At 39.9% G+C, this 17,795-nt stretch overlaps 1 protein-coding gene and 1 pseudogene across 1 annotated transcript in view; one reads left to right on the forward strand and one right to left on the reverse strand.

Annotated features, from left to right (window-relative positions):
* Positions 1–17,795, reverse strand: part of LOC143401644 (uncharacterized) — a 742,139-nt gene that overhangs the window by 590,243 nt on the left and 134,101 nt on the right. The window lies entirely within an intron of this gene.
* Positions 6,779–14,234, forward strand: LOC143401708 (growth arrest-specific protein 7-like; annotated as a pseudogene).

Raw genomic sequence — 17,795 nt, forward strand, 5'->3', positions numbered from 1 at the left:
GCAGCACCATCTTATCTATAGCATCAATAAACAGCTACAGATAAGAAGAACCTACACTAGGTTTAGAAAGAGACCATAAAAAGCCTTTATATTTTTCTTTGCTTGCTCAATTCCTGCAACACATTTTTAATACAATCAAGTACACTTTATATTGACATTTCAGCCTTAGAGAAAGTACCCAATATTTTAATAAAAATCACCAAATATGTATTAGACAAAACACAGAAAGTAATGATAAACATTAAAAATCAACACTGATGTTATAAAATGTACATACAAAATTATTTATATCAATTGTGAAGAACCCTATATTCAAAATATTTAATGTTTACGAATTATTTTACAGGCACATTTCCAGTAGATCATGACTTTTCAAGCAGTCAGAATTTATTTCATTACAATGCAAAGAGTTTAGGTAAAGAAATTTTTTTAACCTATGTTTGGCAGCCAAACAGTTGTGAGAGCACATACACTACTTGAGTTGGTAATCTAACTTAGTCTTTATAATTTTTGAGTGAAATTTTATGTTAAACTTAATACCAATTTTGCATGTAGGATGTTTATAAAATATAAAGAAATACTGATAGGAACATGTTAAATAAGATGTTTTTATTTCATGCCAAGTGAGGCAATGAACTATGATCTAAAATAGTCAAAAACTACTATATATATATATATATATATATATATATATATATATATATATATATATATATAAAATATATATTAAAGCTAATTTAAACTCCCCAAGTGTTTCCCTTTATTTAATATTTTCTCTTGGTGTATATGTACTTAACAATAAGTATTAAAATATTTGTAAAGAAATTAAAAATATGTAGAACTTAGAAATATATAGGTTGATTTGAATCAAATAGTTTAGCCACCCATCAATACTTCTAACATATTTTTCCATAAAACAAAAACAAAAGCTACGTATGTGTACCACCAATGATCAATATTTGACATTGTAAGACCTGTGGTATTTTCTAGATTTTATCTTCTAAATCAGTTCACTAATTTGACCAGATCAAAGAGGTAAATACTTAAAAGGAAGAAAGTGATTCACTGAAAATGTTTTATTACATTGTATCTGGACTTGTGGATAGTATGAATTAATAAAATATGGGCATATATTTAACCATCCCTAAAAACTAACAAATCAGCTGCTATTGGAGATGTGATTTGAAACTTTTGGACAGTATGAATACTAGAAACATTTATAACCATTATGAATTCGAACCTGCAGATTTTAGTAGATTTTGTTTATGATAAAGTCGCCTCTGGTAAATCTTTAGTGATTTCTCACCAGCCATGATTCCTAAAGTCAGCAAACATATGCTATTTTCTCAAATAATGCGAAAGAGTTCAATTAACTTGTCCACCTCCATTAACTTGTCACCTTTGTTAATTTATGCTTTTGACAAAACATCTTTTAAATATCAGATATAGCTAGGTATTTTTTCCAAATATAGTCTAAATTTTTACTTTATAAAAAAGTACTTAACACCTATAACAGACAAAATAACCTATAGTATCAAAAAGGAATATGAAAAATAATCTGAAGATAATTCTGAAATGTCCTCATTTTTTTTTCAGTGCTTTCCAGGGAATAAGTTCTTTTGAACCGAAAGCATAAATACACTTCCTCAGCAGCTGAAAGCCTTTCAAAGAACCATATAGATATCACTGTGTATCTGAATCTCATATAAAACAAAAACAAGTTAAAATTGGCAACTCACCAGACCAAAAATTTACATAAAGCAGGAAAAATTCTTGCAATTTTTCCATCTGGAAAATATTTTAAAGTGAACACTTTCTCTCCCCGCCTCTCTCTATATATAATATATGAGATTTTTATATATTTTTTTTACTCAAAAGATTTTCTTGCACCAATTTTGTTTTTTAAAAAGTGCCAGCTTTCCTTCACTCTTTCATCTACCAAAATAAAAGGATTGTGACTACTACTTTAAAAGAATGTTTTGTTATATCTCATAAAATTTGTTTTTAAAGCTACACTTTATGAATTTGACAAGATTCTGTAAAATTCTAAAAAATCTTGGATAGACTTCTCAATGCATTTCAGTATATTTTTACTTAACATACATTTCTAAAATAGTAACATATAGAATATTTTTTCCATCTGCTGCAAATAAATAATTGCTCAAAGTATAATCTGCAAGAATTTGAACTTGGTTAAAAGGTGCAATATCAAATTTATTAATATTCACATACAACTACAATATAAAAGTCTTGATTGAAAGACTCATTTCTGACCAATATGTTAACTCTGAATGTTTCAAAATTACCAAAATACTATAGAAGACAATTCATGTATAACACACCACCAACATCAATCATCAGACTTTCAGGCATTACACAAAATAAATCAGGTTTTGGATAAATAGAATTTTTTTTTTTTTAAATCCCATGTTAAATATTAAAGTTTCCTAATGCAATCTCTTAGCTGTACCTTATGCTTTTTTACATTTGTAATTAGATTAGAATTAAGCTATTTAAGTGAACATAAACTATAGAAAAGGAAAACAATGGTAAAACGTGGGCATGCCAATCTCTTTCAATGTTAGCAAGCATGAGGATTTTCTAATCTTGTAGGCAGCAGACTGCCTTCTCAGGTTCAAACCGACCCCGGTCCCAAATTGACAGAACAACCTCTTTTGTTCCCTCCAAATTTCCTTCTTTCAACTCCTCTAGCAAAAAACATTTCCTATAGCACTTAAAATATTTTCCTCCTTTAGCAAGGAGCTTTAGAACCAGGTCATCCACTACTGCCACTCACTTGACTGAGCATCAGGTAATTAGTGCAGCCCTTACCTGGCAGGTGAGCTCCAGGTGGCCTTCACACAGGTACTATGTGCCTTGTCAAAAATGCTGAGGTCATGTGCTCCACCATCTCTTGGTCATGTTCAGCTAGCCACTGTCCTTCCTGCTGGAAGCCACACCTCTGTGCATCACCTGTCTTTACAGAGGCGCTGCTACCACCTTTGCAAACCAAAGAAGAACTCAGAATCCAAGATGGCACCGACTTGCCCCTATGTGCACACTCCCAGCTCCAAGAGTGCTCTGACAGCAGGCAGCTGTGGCCTCATGTCATATGCTGCCTCTGGGCAGTGGCTGCAGTGCCTTCCCAAATGGAAGCACTCAGGGCTGGGAAGAGCATGCTCTGGCCCTTTCTGTTCACACCTTTACCCCACACTCTGCCCTCTGCCTTTTTTTTACTTCTCCATTCTGTGTCTTTTATTTTGTATTCCCTTTATCTTGGGCTGAAAACTTGCAAGATGCAAACATAGCTGCAATGTGGCACCAGGCTGAGTGATGGCAGCAGTGACGAGGGAAGTGTAATACACAGTGACCACACAAGCACACACACAGTCATAGCCTTATTCACTCCAACTTACTCACGTATCATACAAGTACAGACTCACAAAAACTGTTTGTTCATGCACACAGACAGATACACATACACACAATACCTAGATATACACTTGGACATCTCCAGACAGGTGCACACACATTCTCATATGCACATACTCCAGTCACATATACTCATGCACACACAGCCATATTCACGGACCCACACATTCACAGTCCAGACATGGAAATGCTATCCTTAGTCTCCACAACTGTAAACATCCCCAACCTCTACAGGGACCTGGACTGAGCTATGAATCCAGAGGCCTGAATAAGCTCGAGGTTGGCCCAAGGGAGAGTGCAAGCAAAAACCTGCCATCTTCCTGTCATAGAAAGCCAGGGGTGAGGAGACCCATATGCCAAAGGAGCAGTCCATACACCCAGGCCTGGAACGCTAAGGGAAGGGGCCTTCAGACTCCTAGAGTTGTCTCCCAGGAATGAGAATGTTGGGTTGTGGGAGGAAGTCTTCATGGCCCCAAATTGCGCCTGTCCTTTTTGCTGAAGGCTGGGCTCCCTTGGGCATCCCCTTTCCACCTCACCCCCCACAACAGGCCTTCCTGTCCCCAGGAGCTTGACTCTCCTTTAAGATCTCCTCACGGAGACCTGTACCTCCACAAAATGGGATCCCACCCAGACACCGCAAGGTATGCCCCCACCTGAGGGATCCTCATGCTGCAGCTACCCCTACACACTCCTTAAAACACCAGAGGTACCGCTTACCTCCAGCCCCGCAACCCCGGGACTCACAGTCACACTTCCAGCAGAAAAAGATGCCCACCCTGGGTCAGACCTCCTCTAATGTGGCGACTCCCTTCGCCCAAGAGTACCTCCCCAGAAGCTGCAGTTCTTCGACCAAGGGTGCCTGCACCTTTCCCCAGGGGCTCCCAGCTTGGGTCCTTTGACTTGGGTCCCCTGGAGGGCGGCTCTGAGCTCTGGAGGCAGCAGCTCCAGCATTCCAGCTGAACAGCCTTGGCTCCTGCCCTCCAGCATCTCCAGTCCTCTGCTGGCGGCACTGGGGGATCCTGAATTCTGGACGCCACCAACCAGGTGGTGTTGGGTCCCGCGCTCTGGTGGCAGCGTCATTGGCTCCTACACTCCAGCAGCAAAGTCGCCTCCTGCCTTGGAGCGAATTCAAGGCTTTGGCGGCCATGGCAACAGGTGGCGGCGGCTCCCGCACTCCAACGCTTGCGTGCTCTGGTGGCTCCCATTCCTGGAAGCGGCGGCATTAGCTCCTGCTCCACAGCGGTACCTGCGCTCCAGGGGCTCCCGTGCTCCAGCTGCAGCTTTGTCTTAGACACTATGGCCGCTCCTTCTGGGATGCAGCGGTAGCTACTCTGGCTCCTCCAGCTGCTCCGGCTCTTCTGGCTACTCTGGCTCCATTTTGGCTGCTCCTTCTGGGAGGCAGCCGTGGCTCCTCCCCCGGCTCTTCCCCTTCACTTCCTCCCCTCCACCTCCTCCCCCCCCCCGCTCCTCCCCCCCACCTCCTCCCCCCCACCTCCACCCCCGCACCTCCCCCCCACCTCCTCCCCCCACCTCCCCCCACCTCCTCCCCCCACCTCCCCCCCACCTCCTCCCCCCTACCTCCTTCCCCCCACCTCTAGCTGCAGGGTGGACTGGTGCTGGGAGCCATCAGCCAAGTAGGTATGACAATTTCCTTGCCAGCTACTCCCATGCTGTCTAGTGGAAGGACTCCTGAAAGGTGACCTTGCTCAAGGACCAGGGCGGATCCGTGTTTAGGGTGTCCCCGGTTTAGCATAATAGGAGATTAGGGTGTTCCCCCTTTAGAATAGGGTGGTTTAGCATAATAGGAGATTAGGGTGTTCCCCCTTTAGAATAGGGCGTATCCTGCTGCCTGAGTTCCTCTTGAGTTCTTAGGGTCAGACAATATATTTGGGAGACAGAAGCCCATGAGTGGTGGATTTGGGCAGAGAACGTGGATTTCCCCAGAGCGTGTTTGTAGAAGGCCGGTGTGAGTTCGGGAATAAAGAATTGCTGTTTGAATTTACAAGCTGTGTGGAGGCTCGTGATTTGTGCCCAGCCAGAGACTGCAGCAGACTGGAGGACTCGCTGTTGGATAAGCACCAGTTCTCTGCCCTGGCTTCTGCTTTTCCCTCAGGGGGCGTGGGGCCATGAGCATTCTTAAGTTTCAACCAATGTCCAAACCCTTGTTAGCATAAACATGAACCAATAGCATTGACCCAATAGGTATATATACCACTAGCTGAGCACACTCAACTGGAGAATTGTTGTGAAATGCTTGGAGGTAGTTTGTATCTTGTAAATTCAGAAGCTGGGACTCCTGGGGAAAAAAGTTGGTGGTGAGCTTCTGTGGTCTGCTGGAATGCCAGTGAGTGGAGTCTCCTATCAAGAGCACCTTGGCTGCTGGGGCCTGCCACTTACTAGGAACCCACTCGCCAAGAGAAGCAGAAAATTCAACTTTCACTTACAGGGACTTTTTAGTGTGCTTGTTCATATAAATCAATATTAATGAGGTTATTTTTATATATAATTTCACACATTAATTATTAAAAGTAAAAAAAATAGTTAATAATTAGACACATTTAACTAATTAAAACAAATTTTTAAAACTGAGACATAATCAGTACATGGGGGCACATTCCTATACTCCCAGTTATCAGGAGGCTGAGCAAGGTGGGTTGCAAGTTCAAGTTCAAGCTCAGACCCTGTCTCAAGATTTTAAAAGGGCTGGATATTTGCCTCATTGGTAGAATGCCTGTCTAGCATGTGTGAGACTTGGGTTTAATTCCCAGCCCTGTGAAATTGAGAATACACACACACACACACACACACACACACACACACACAGAAAGACAGAGAAATGCAAGAATTAAATTTGACTTTAAGTTTTAAATTTAACTTTAAGTTTTCAAGGCTGACTTTTCTTAGAAATGTAATAAATACATTACATTATTTTGGTGATCATATTTTAGTAGATTGTATGTGTTAATTGCATAAACTATACTTACAGACCATTAATCTATTTTCATATTAATGCAGCATGAGTTATATTTAACGTTAAGGTAAAAGAATGGAATTCTAGTGCAAATTGGGGGCTATGGGAAGAAGGCACTTAGAAGTGGACTATTGGTATGTTTTGCCTTTTATAACCCAGTCTTATAAACCATCCACTATTCTTTCACAACTTACTGTTCTTTAGTAGTGAATCACTAAATCTACTATGCATTCTTGAGAGAAAAGCTAGAAATTCTCTCAGTGTATAAATGACAACAACAGGTTGCTAGAAGACCTTTTAGGAGAGTATTTATTGACATAATCACCTTCCAGAGGCAGGGGGGACTCAGAACACTTGCTTAGATTTAAACTAAGAATGGTACATATATCCAAGTGGCTTTTGAAGAGACAGGAGGCATTCTGCGATGTTGGGTATAAAGAACTTTATCCAGCAATTTTAGGAAAAAATTATAAAACAGTGATCTCATGTAATGGAAAGGAGACCAGTTACAAAGCCATTGCAGAAAGTAGTGATGGCACTTTGGATTACAGCAGTGAACATTATGGGAACAAAGGTCAGAGGATAATGTATGTCTTGGAAAGAAAAAGTGACCTGCAAATGTAAATGTTAGAGACAGGCCAAGAAAAATAGAATACAACATGTTCATAAAAATCAGAAGCAATTCTAGCATAAATGTTAAATACAGAAGAAAGAAAGCAGATTTAAACAATTTCCAAAGCTAACAGAACATTGGAAACTTAAGAATGCAAATACAAAGAATATTAACTGAAGCCATGGGACAAAACTGGATAACAGAGAGCAGTTGTAAATCTAAAACATTGTTTCATTTGCTTTTACTTACTCCTCTGTTTTAAAATGGGTGAGGATGAGATTTCATTGAATAAGCCTGAATTCACTTTGGAAGAGCTATATTGTGGAGAATGCAGAGGAAGCGTTGTTTATTGGGCTGACTACTGATACTGATAGAAAGTTGGAAAGACAAGATGCAGGTTAATGGGATATGATTTGTTGTGGAAGAAAATCTGCTCAAGAATATTGCACAAATTACTAATTTAGAGAAAAAAAAACAGTGAACATTAGAATTCCTGCATATGTCAAGAAATAAGCTACATCTACAGGAGATTTTTTTTCTTTTGTCTTACTTGGCTCTGGTATTATTATCTACACAAAAATGAAATCATTTCTTGACTTCCCTCTGCTTTGGTTCTATAAGGCAGGAGTAAGAAAAATAGGGATGCTGTATTTTAAATGACCTAATTAATGGAAAACACTTAGGTTGATCCCTGACACATAGAACTTCTCTATAATCATTAGTCAATATATAATATCAAAGAAAATAACTCTGCAAGACCAAGGCATTCTGAGCATAGAAATAAAAGCAAAGCAAAACAAAACAGTCTGGCTACAGGACCTCATCTGCATTAAAAGTATGTTAGTAGAGAAGCATTGGGTCTAACCTCTGTAGAAATATTACTTATCAGAAAAATTTAAAGAAGTTGGACATTACCCGAATAGTAGAAAAAATGTAGAACCACTTTCTTGAGATTAAAATATTTTAAAACATATTCCTAAATACAGTGTACAGTAATGAACATATGGGTAGTTTTCTAAATTTTCCAAATATTACCATAGCTTACAATAACATGTATTTTGTAATACTATAGATGTTAATATTAAATTTATTTTTCAAAATGTTATCGAAAAAATATAGTTGGAAATTTCTATTGCCATCAGTTCTTCTTTGAATGATTTGATGAGTAACACATTTTCTTGGTTCCCAATTGACACATTTTGTAAGATATTTTATCCTTTGATGTCAATTTTTCAGGAAAGAAAGGAGGGGAATGAAGAAAACCATGAATACAACAGAAAAAAATATTAGGATAATACTGTTGATTATCTGATGTTAGACGTGTCCCAAATTCAAAAGTGTTAAGGTGAAAAACAAAAAAAGAGTGGGACATGTATAGTAAACAGAATTTTTTAAAAAATTTATGTGGGGTTAGTGTGAATTTCCATAGTATCTGTGGCATCATTGTAGACTTAATTCTCGATTACAAATGAGAGAGAAAGGTGGGGGACAAAGAGAGAGAGAGAGGGTCACATTTGGAGGATTATTTGTATTTCCCCAAATTATTATGATTATTCCCAAATCCCTCTGTCACTGAATATTATATTCCACAATCCAAACAATCAACTGAAAGCTAAAGGGTTAGCTTTTATTTTACTTTCCCTCTCACATACTATATCCAAATAATGACAAGTTAAAAAAAAAAAAAAAAACTTTCACTTCCTGAATCACCCCAGAGTCCAGTATTTTCTTTATCTCTTTCAGAACCATCAGCACTTCTCTCTCAGCTTTGCAACAGCTTCCTGCTGCTGTGTTCGGGAACATTCCTCCTCTCTGGTTTGTTCTATCTGTTTAAGTGGAAATATTTATGTGATTCTATTTTTCCTCATCTATAATCGCCCTGCTTCAAGGACTCTAGCATGGTGTCCTCACTGGGCTCCTGCCTACTGAATTCTCCAGCCTCCTCAACTCCACACATTTTCTCTAGCTCTTGATTGCAGGTATGCTCACTTCAATCCTTGACATCTATCCTTATTCATTTTCTCCCGAGGCCTTTAAGGTTGCTTTTCCCTCTCAATGGAATGTCCTTCCTGCCCCTCTTTTCCAAAAGTTCTTCCTCATCTATGAAGTCTTAATTTCTTTGCATTTTTTCTAGTAAGTTTTTTTTTAATCTTTCTGACTTCATTTATTCTATGCTGTAACTGACACTGAGCATTCTTCATTAATATTCTTATTAAAAGTATAACTTGACAGTTGTTTGTACATTTGTATCATTAACAATTAATAAAATTTTACTAAGAGACTGTTTAGTCTTTAACTGTGGGTGTTAGATGTTAGCATCAACTTTAATATGTGGCATCATATCCAAAGCCTCTAGCAGTGTTGGCCATGTACTAATAACATTCTCTATAGTAGTCTGATCAGATAAATAAAACATTGTATGATTTAGGATAATAAAATGTGATGTAGTAACTTGGGATTATTAAAATACTGTATTTATGGAGAAAGTTATAACATTTAATATCTTAATTATAATCCTAAATGTCGTTTGAAGTACAGTCAGCCCTGAATACCTTCAGGTTATATACGAGTAGATTCAGTCAATGATGAGTTTGAAGAAATTTGAAAATAAATGCAATCGTCACTATACATGTACTTACCTTTATTCTAGACACTAGTTCCTAAACAATATTGAACATCCCAATAAAATATAACATCCCAATAAAATGTATCGGGATGTTATGATTAATGTAAAAATGACTGAAAGTATACCGGAGGATGTGCAGTAAGTCATATAAACACATAACACTATTGTACATAAAGAACTTGAAATTCAGCAGATTTTTCTGTGTATGGGGGGGGGATGGGCTTGGAGCCACCCTTACATGAACACAAAGGGACAACCATGCACTAAAACACAAGGAAAGGTGGCTGTTTTCCCATAAGGAAGACCATGGTTTTCTTTAATTGATAACAGAATAAATAAAACTGTACATCATTTATTTATTTAGGATGCTTAAGCTAAAAGCTGGCATTTTCAACCATGATTCTCAGATATTAACAGAGGTCATGAAAAGACTCAGCAAAAATTTAATTGAAAAATGTATCATAAAAGTATTTGTATCTGTAGTTTGGTGAAATCCCTAACTGATTTTCATTATTTGCATGTCTTTCTGTTCCTCTTCACATTTTCACTTAAAAACTTATATTCATATAGTCCCTATTAGCAAACTCTATTTACATTGGTATCCAAAATTTCAACAATAATTTCTTCTCTTTTTCAATGTTCTCTTTCAATCTAGTTCCAAAATTTTTGAAGTCCACACTCCTGCCTCTCCTCCCCCTCCTCTTTCTCCTCATTTTTTAGAAAGCATAAAGCTATGCCCTCTTGGTGAAGATAAGTACTTAGTAAAAGATGAGGCTTAAAAAATGTGACTAGATATTTTTTAAATTATTTGAAGAACACTGAATAGAGGTTGTATCTCTGAATAGTTATTTTATGCACTTACAAAACTTTCAGTCTTTCACAAGTATTCATGAGTTTGGATCACAACCAGAAATTAGATATTGAAGATTACTTTCTTTGAAAGGAATTTGAGCAGAATTATGAATGAAGAAGAAACTGTCTTTGCTGGATAATAAATTGGCTGTAACCATACTATACATTTTTCCCATCTCTTGTTATATAATACAAAATTATTTTTAAAAAACTTTTATATAATATGCTTAAATAATCAGATTTAGATTTAATTGTAATTAATTAGATTTAATTCTTTTAAAATGTTTTATTTTTTAGTTACAGATGGTCACAATGTCTTTATTTTACTTTATGTAGTGTTGAGTATTGAATCCAATGCCTCACGTGTGCTAGGAGAGCACTTTACCTCTGAGCCACAACCCCAGCCCAATTTAATTCTTTATTAATAATAAAGAATGTCATAATTATAGAGATTGAGTTAAAGGAAAGGAGAATCAAGAATTAATTTGAATTTTTTTTGAAAAAAAAAACAACTTTGGTCATTCAGTAAGGGGATTCAAGTGGTAGGTAGCTTTCAAACACTGTTACAGCTCTGAAACAATAGTCAATACATTTCCTATTATGGTTCCTCAAAAACTTCAAATTACTCATAATAAATGCCTTAGTATATGACAGAGAAACCTATCAAGAACCCCAGGAGGCTCCAGCTCATATGGCTGTAGCTTCTGTGTGTCTTCATTTCAAAGTGAACTCAGATGGTGTCAGGGCACAGAGCAGTGTAACCCTGGAGGCATCTCCAAGGAAACCTGATGCCTTACCATGAGTGGAGGGAGAGTGCGAAGCTGGCTTGTCACCAGTGAGGACAAACACTCCAACCTCGAAGTCCTGCTTCACTTCAGTAATGAATGAGTTTCTTTCTTTTACCAAGACATTCATAAGAATTACAGTTAAGTGTTAAGTAAACTTCTATTCCAATTTTGTTTGGCTTTTTAAAAGCAGCTTGTAATCCTGATAGAGTTGCCATAATTTTGATCCTACAACATAATTTGTGATTATTGTGTATTATTTAATTTGAATCCTATTGTGTAAAATCAATCCTTTAATATAAAAGAAAAAGAAGCCATAACACAATATTTGACCAATGATTTCATTATCATATTGGAAGTGAAAATCAGAGTTTAAAAAACTACAAAACATGATATAAAAATTGACTAAATAAGCTCTGTATACCAGGAAAATATATTTCACTTTCAAGATCAATATTGAAAGTTGATGCATATTTTTAACCATTAAAGTTATAATTACAGGGTCTAGGGTTGTGGCTCAGTGATAGAGCACATGCCTAGAATGTGTGAGGCACTGGGTTCGATTCTCAACATTGCATATAAGTGAATAAAATAAAGATCCATCAACAACTAATAATTTTTAAAATATTTTTATGAATTATATTAATAATAAATGCATGATGTATTTAGTGTAAAGCATAGTGTTTCTGCTGTATATATTTTAGATACATATAATGAATAAAAAAATAATCACAAACAAAATTTACTGATTTAGAAACACTAAATAAAAAATCACAAAATTTTTTTAAATGGGCATATTGAAAGGTAATGGAGATCCCACCATACAAAACAATTGAATCCTTCTTTTCCCAAATTCCAGTGAGCTTTTGGAAGGTTCCTGCCTTTTGAGATGATTATTGCATTTGTCTAAAGTACATTCTTTCTCCTTCCCTTCCTTCCTTCCTTTGTGATTTTCTAAATGTATTCAGATTTTTATTGGTGTATTAATATTATACATGAGAGTGGATTCACTGTTATATTTTTATTTAGCTTTCTATTCAGATGAACCATTTACTAGATGAAGCCTTTAGACTTTGGAATAGCCTTGCCTGTAATTACCACCTGTTCCAGTAAAAAGACTTTTATTTGTAAAGGTATTTATTATAGCAGACATTTGTGGCAAGTGCTTTTTTACTAGGGCTCATATTTGTACTCCAATCCCATTTTCCCATATTGGTGCTTTTGTATGTCTGCCTTTGCCCATCAACTTGCTTAATATTTTAGGTTCATAGTTTTCCAGGATTCTGGAATTTGATCTATTGCATTAACTTGCTTGCTAGTGACTGACTCCTTTTGTCCTTGATGACTTTCTTGATTTGTCCCATGGCTTGCCTTACCCTTGATCTTCAATCTTCACATTCCTCACTGTCTTGCTTTGAGTACAGGGTGCTGTGCAGCTCAATTCTTTATGTTCTTGACTCATTCAAAATCTACTTCTTTGCCCAGAGTTCATCCATTGTCCTTGGTTGGTGAGCCTTCTGGGTCCTGCAGTGTGGCAGAGCTTGCAGAAACCAGAGCCTAGATCTGCGAGTTTCTGGAAACCTTCAGGGACACTTCAAATCTACAGAGTAGAAACTATCCTGCCTCAGATCCACATGGCTAGATGGAAAGACACACAAACAAAATGAAAAAACAAGGGAATAAAGTGCTCCAAACAAACCAAGCTGCTCCCATAAGAGAACCCATCGAAGAAATGTCAGAGAAGGAGTTCAGGATGTATTTAGTAAAACTGTTCTACAACGTAAAGAATTATATAAGAGAGCAGGCACAGGAGTTAAGCAGTAAAATAACAGGTTCGCTTCAGGAGATGAAAGATCACTTCTGTAAAGATATATTAGAGGTCCTGAAAAGAAATAAAGAAGAAATCCTTGAAGTGAAGGAATCACTAAACCAACTTAAAAGTTCAATGGAAAGTATCACCAACAGACAAGACCATTTGGAAGATAGAAACTCAGGCAATGAAGACAAAATATATAATCTTGAAAATAAAGTTGACCCCACAGAGAAGATGATAAATTGCGTGACATTCCCTCACCCAGACACCATGCCTGAACAGCAACTGCTAAAGCCAACTGAGTGGAGCTACTGTGACTACTTCTGGGCTGATAAGAAGGATCCCCAAGGCAATGGCAAGTTGGCTGGGTTCGAACTGCTGCTCCAAAAGCAACTGAAAGGCAAACAAATGCAGAAAGAAATGTCTGAATTCACCCAAGAGAGGATAAAGATTGAAGAAAAATATGCAAAGAACTTGGCTAAGCTCTCTCAGAACTCCTCGGCTGCACAAGAGGAAGGCTCCTTGGGAGAAACCTGGGCCCAGGTGAAGAAGAGTCTGGCAGGTGAAGCAGACGTTCATCTCAAGTTCTCTGCCAAGCTTCACAGCGAGGTAGAGAAGCCCCTAATGAACTTTCATGAGAACTTCAAGAAAGACATGAAAGAGTGTGACCACCATTTCACTGACCTCCGCAAGCAGCTCGCGAGCCACTACATGTCAGTGGAGAAGGCCCAGAAAGCCCTCACAGAGTGGCAGAGAGACCTGGAGATGAAGACCCAGCAGCTGGAGATCAAGTTGACCAGCAAGAAAGAGGAGGACATCAAGAAGGCATGGAGAAAGTCCACACAGGCTGGCTATGACCTCATGCGCTGTGTGGACCTCTAGAACCAGGTCCAGTCCAAGTGGTTTGAAGAGATGGTGACCACCACTTTGGAGCTGGAGCAGCTGGAGGTGGAGAGGGTGGAGATGATCCGGCAACATCTGTGTCAGTACACACAGCTGTGGCATGAGACAGACATGTTCAACCAAAGCACAGTCGAGCCTGTGGACCAACTGCTTCGAAAAGTGGACCCGGCCAAAGACAGAGAGCTGTGGGTCAGAGAGCACAAAATGGCAACATTGGCCCCATGGACAGGGAGATCTAGACACACCTGTGTGGCCCCGGGTCCTGCCCAGGAGAGGGGCTGGGGGGTCCCATGGAGAGGGGGTGGGGGCTCCCGCTGGGTGAAGCTGCCCTCCCACCCACTCTCCTGTCCACTAAGGAGAGAGGAGAGAACTGGCAATTCCAGAAGGGTGATCTGGATGGCCCAGCTGGGGAATCCCAAATATTCCCAGGCCAAGAAGACAGACCTGCAACCCCGCCCTTGTCTCCATGACTGAAGCCCCCCCAAACCCTGTGCTGTGCTTGTTGCTCTCAGAACAAACTGAGGCTGGAACTTTGTGGTCCCTGCTGAGTTCTATAGGGGTAGCTGTTAGACCAGGATGCAAGAAAAGACCACTGACTCCAATTAAAATCAAATTAAAGTCAACTTATTATTTCGACTGGCCGGGCTGCTTCTCCCTCCAAAAATGGCGGGAACAAGACAGCAGCCCCACCTTTCCTACAGCCCAGCTTTATAACCCAGAAAGTTACACAAAGGGGGGTTACAGATAACAGAACTCTAACAAGCATCACACTAATGGTAGTTTACATTTTTTGCTGGCCCCAACATCAGAATTTATGAGGACCATTAGAGCCTCAGAGAGGGTCATTGGCCAGGGAAGGCCAATATTTATGAGGTGTCACTAAGTTTCAGAGAGGGCTGCTATCTGGTCAGAGAGGCAGGCATGGGTGAGTTCAAGGCACGTGCAGGCATTTCAAGCAGGTTCAGAATTTGCAGTAATTTATAGTAAAGCCAAAAATAGCTTTTCATGGCTTTGTGGCAAGATGGCTCCCAATTTTAATAAAAGATCAGGTTGGGTCTATCAGTAGCCGTCACACACTTGTGCCCTTGGATGCCCCAAAGCCCATACTCCAGCTGGTCCCTTTATCTCCGGGGCTTTGGAAGATCAGGGAAGGGCTGTCTCTGCCTCCAGGCCAATGTCAGGATCAGAATCATGGATAGAAGGTGCCATCAGCTCAGCCTGCACCTAGAATCCTTTATGGCCCTCTCTCTGTTTTTCTCATTGTGTTCTGGGTGTTCAAATCTGGCTTTTCTTGGCCACTTTTCATCCCCGTGGGTCTTGGGAAGGCCTGTTTTCTGTCTTCCCTGACCAACCCTGCCCAGAGAGGTCAGGATGGAGCTACCTCATTCGGCAAATTAGCCCCAAGTCAGAGCATTGAATCACGTTCCTATCAGACCAGGCATCCTCTCTGAAGTCTCTGGAAATCCCGATCCCTCCATTCCTCAGCTGCTTTCTCAAGGCAGTCCCCACCCCCACCCTGCCACCCCTGCCCAGTCTCACTAGAGGGAGCTTTCCAAAGTGCTCTGCCAGGGAGACCTCCTCCATCTGTGTGCATGTCCAAAACCTTTGAGAGATGGAGATGAGCCAGAAACCACATGGGGTCTGCTCCCATGGTGTTCTGTCTAACACTGGGCTATGCTGACCACTGCTTTCCCAGGCTGCCCACCAAGGACTTAATAGGGCAATGTCAGTCCCACATGGGAGACAGGTTAGGGCAAGTCTTTGTTGGACTCCATCTGCTTATGCATGATAGGGTTTGGACTGCTGTCCCTTGTGTGAGCATTGCAGACTCTCTTTGCTATCCAGGCGTGTCCTGCCACCTGGGACTCCAGCTCCTCTGAACTTTCCAGAGCCCTCGCTTGGTGCCAGCACCTCCTTTCCCTCTGTCCATCTTCCCTGGAGAAGCCTGAGCCAAGCGTGACTTGGGAAGCTTTTCATCACTACCCCTTGGTTCAGCCTGTCACGTTCTTTCTTGACTACGCAAACACCATCCCCTCCATCTTAGCCTAGAGAATCAGCCTGAGGGAGCTGGGAGAAAAAATTGACACAGTGAGCAAGGAACAGCTTCTAGCCAGAAACCCCTGCCCTGAAAGCCCACCTTTCTTCATCTTTCCCACTGATGGCTTTTGGCTTGGCCCTTCTGTCTCCCATGGGGGCAGAATTCTATGACCACAATTCATGGATCTTTTCCTCCGTTTTCCATTGCTAAGAATGGATGTTAATCTTGAATCTTTCAGCATCTCTTCCACTGAATTAGAATGGCTTTCTTATAGTTTATTTTAGAAAGATATATAATATACTAAAGCAAACCATAAAAAAAATCTACATCTTTAATCTTCTTACCTTAAAGAGAGTGGCTATAATAAAGTCATGTCCATATAAGTAAATTTTAAGGTGACATAACCTTCAAATTTTAGCAGTCCAGCATGTTGAAGGACAAATTGAAGTTCTGAGTTTAATATGTGAAAAAGCTTACACAATTAAAAAAATATATTTTTATGCTTCTGAATATTTTATGGTTTTGTTACTAGCTGGAAATGGGATGTATAAAATCATATAAAATATATTATCAGAAGGGGTGTATAAAATCAAATAGCTAAAAAAATTATACTCTGTAGTTCATGTGATATTCACTGATACTAGATGAATAAAACCAAGATTGTGTTTGCAAAATTTAAGAAATACTGAAGTCTATCAAAGTTAGATGAGTCTCTTTTATGTAGGTTTTCCCTAAACCGCAGGGCTGCCTAACATCTAGGGCCAGGAGCTAAAGGCATTGACCTCCACATCGCTAGACCTTAGCCAAGTTGGCAGCACCGAAGGAGTCCACATGCAACTGCTCCCTGGTTGCTCCTGTGGTGACTGTGTGCCACCCTGGCCCTGTGGCTCTGCACACTGGAAATGGACAGTGGAAAGTGGATATTGAGCAAGCTTCCTTATGGTGCAAATAGGTAATCCAAGTCCAGAAGGACCCAGTGGTAGGACTGAAGGAGAGGACAGCATGAATGCCCGATCTGCCTCATTCTTACCAGATGGGGTACATTTGGAAAATGTGGTTAATCAGTGTGCTCTTGGGGTTAGAGTGTGATAGGCCTAGAAGTGATAATGCACAGCAAGGAGCCTGAGGATCCCAGAGCCAGATCTCGGTTCCTACAAGCTTTCTCACATCAAAGGAATGGGGCTTCTTGGATAAAGGCCTGCAGCAGGAGATCCACTAGTGGTTCTGGTGTGTGTCAGTTTCCCCAGGGGATGGCAGAGCTTAAAGAGAAAAGCACACAGTAAAGAACCTTGCTCCGTGGAACACAGGAGGCACCGGACATGCTCCCATTGGCCAAAGCTGGAACAATTGGGCAATTGAATAACAAATGAAGTTATGGTGGATTGTAGCCAAGAGTCTAAATAAACAGTCTTAAGGCTATTTTGGTGTAAACAAATGACTGAATGAATAGGCAAGTGTGGGAAAAAGCCCCAATTCCCATGCCAAAGAATTCTCACAAGAATGCTTTGCCCTCAGTCATCCTGCCTGACATACCAGTGCTCAATGAAGGAATAAAAGAGTCACTTAGAGTTGAGATGTGCGACAGACACCTCAGTCAAGTGATCAGGGCCAACATCAGCATGGACCTCGTCTCAATTGTCTTCTCTCTCTCCCTGTTGCTCTCTCTCTGTCTGTCTCTGTCTCTCCCTCTTTTGGGACTATGGCCTCTGAGCCACCTCCAGCCCCTGAGTGACACTAATGCTGAAATGAAGAGTTCTAATTC

The sequence above is a fragment of the Callospermophilus lateralis genome, chromosome 6 (genome assembly GCF_048772815.1).
Source record: "Callospermophilus lateralis isolate mCalLat2 chromosome 6, mCalLat2.hap1, whole genome shotgun sequence".
NCBI lineage: Eukaryota > Metazoa > Chordata > Mammalia > Rodentia > Sciuridae > Callospermophilus > Callospermophilus lateralis.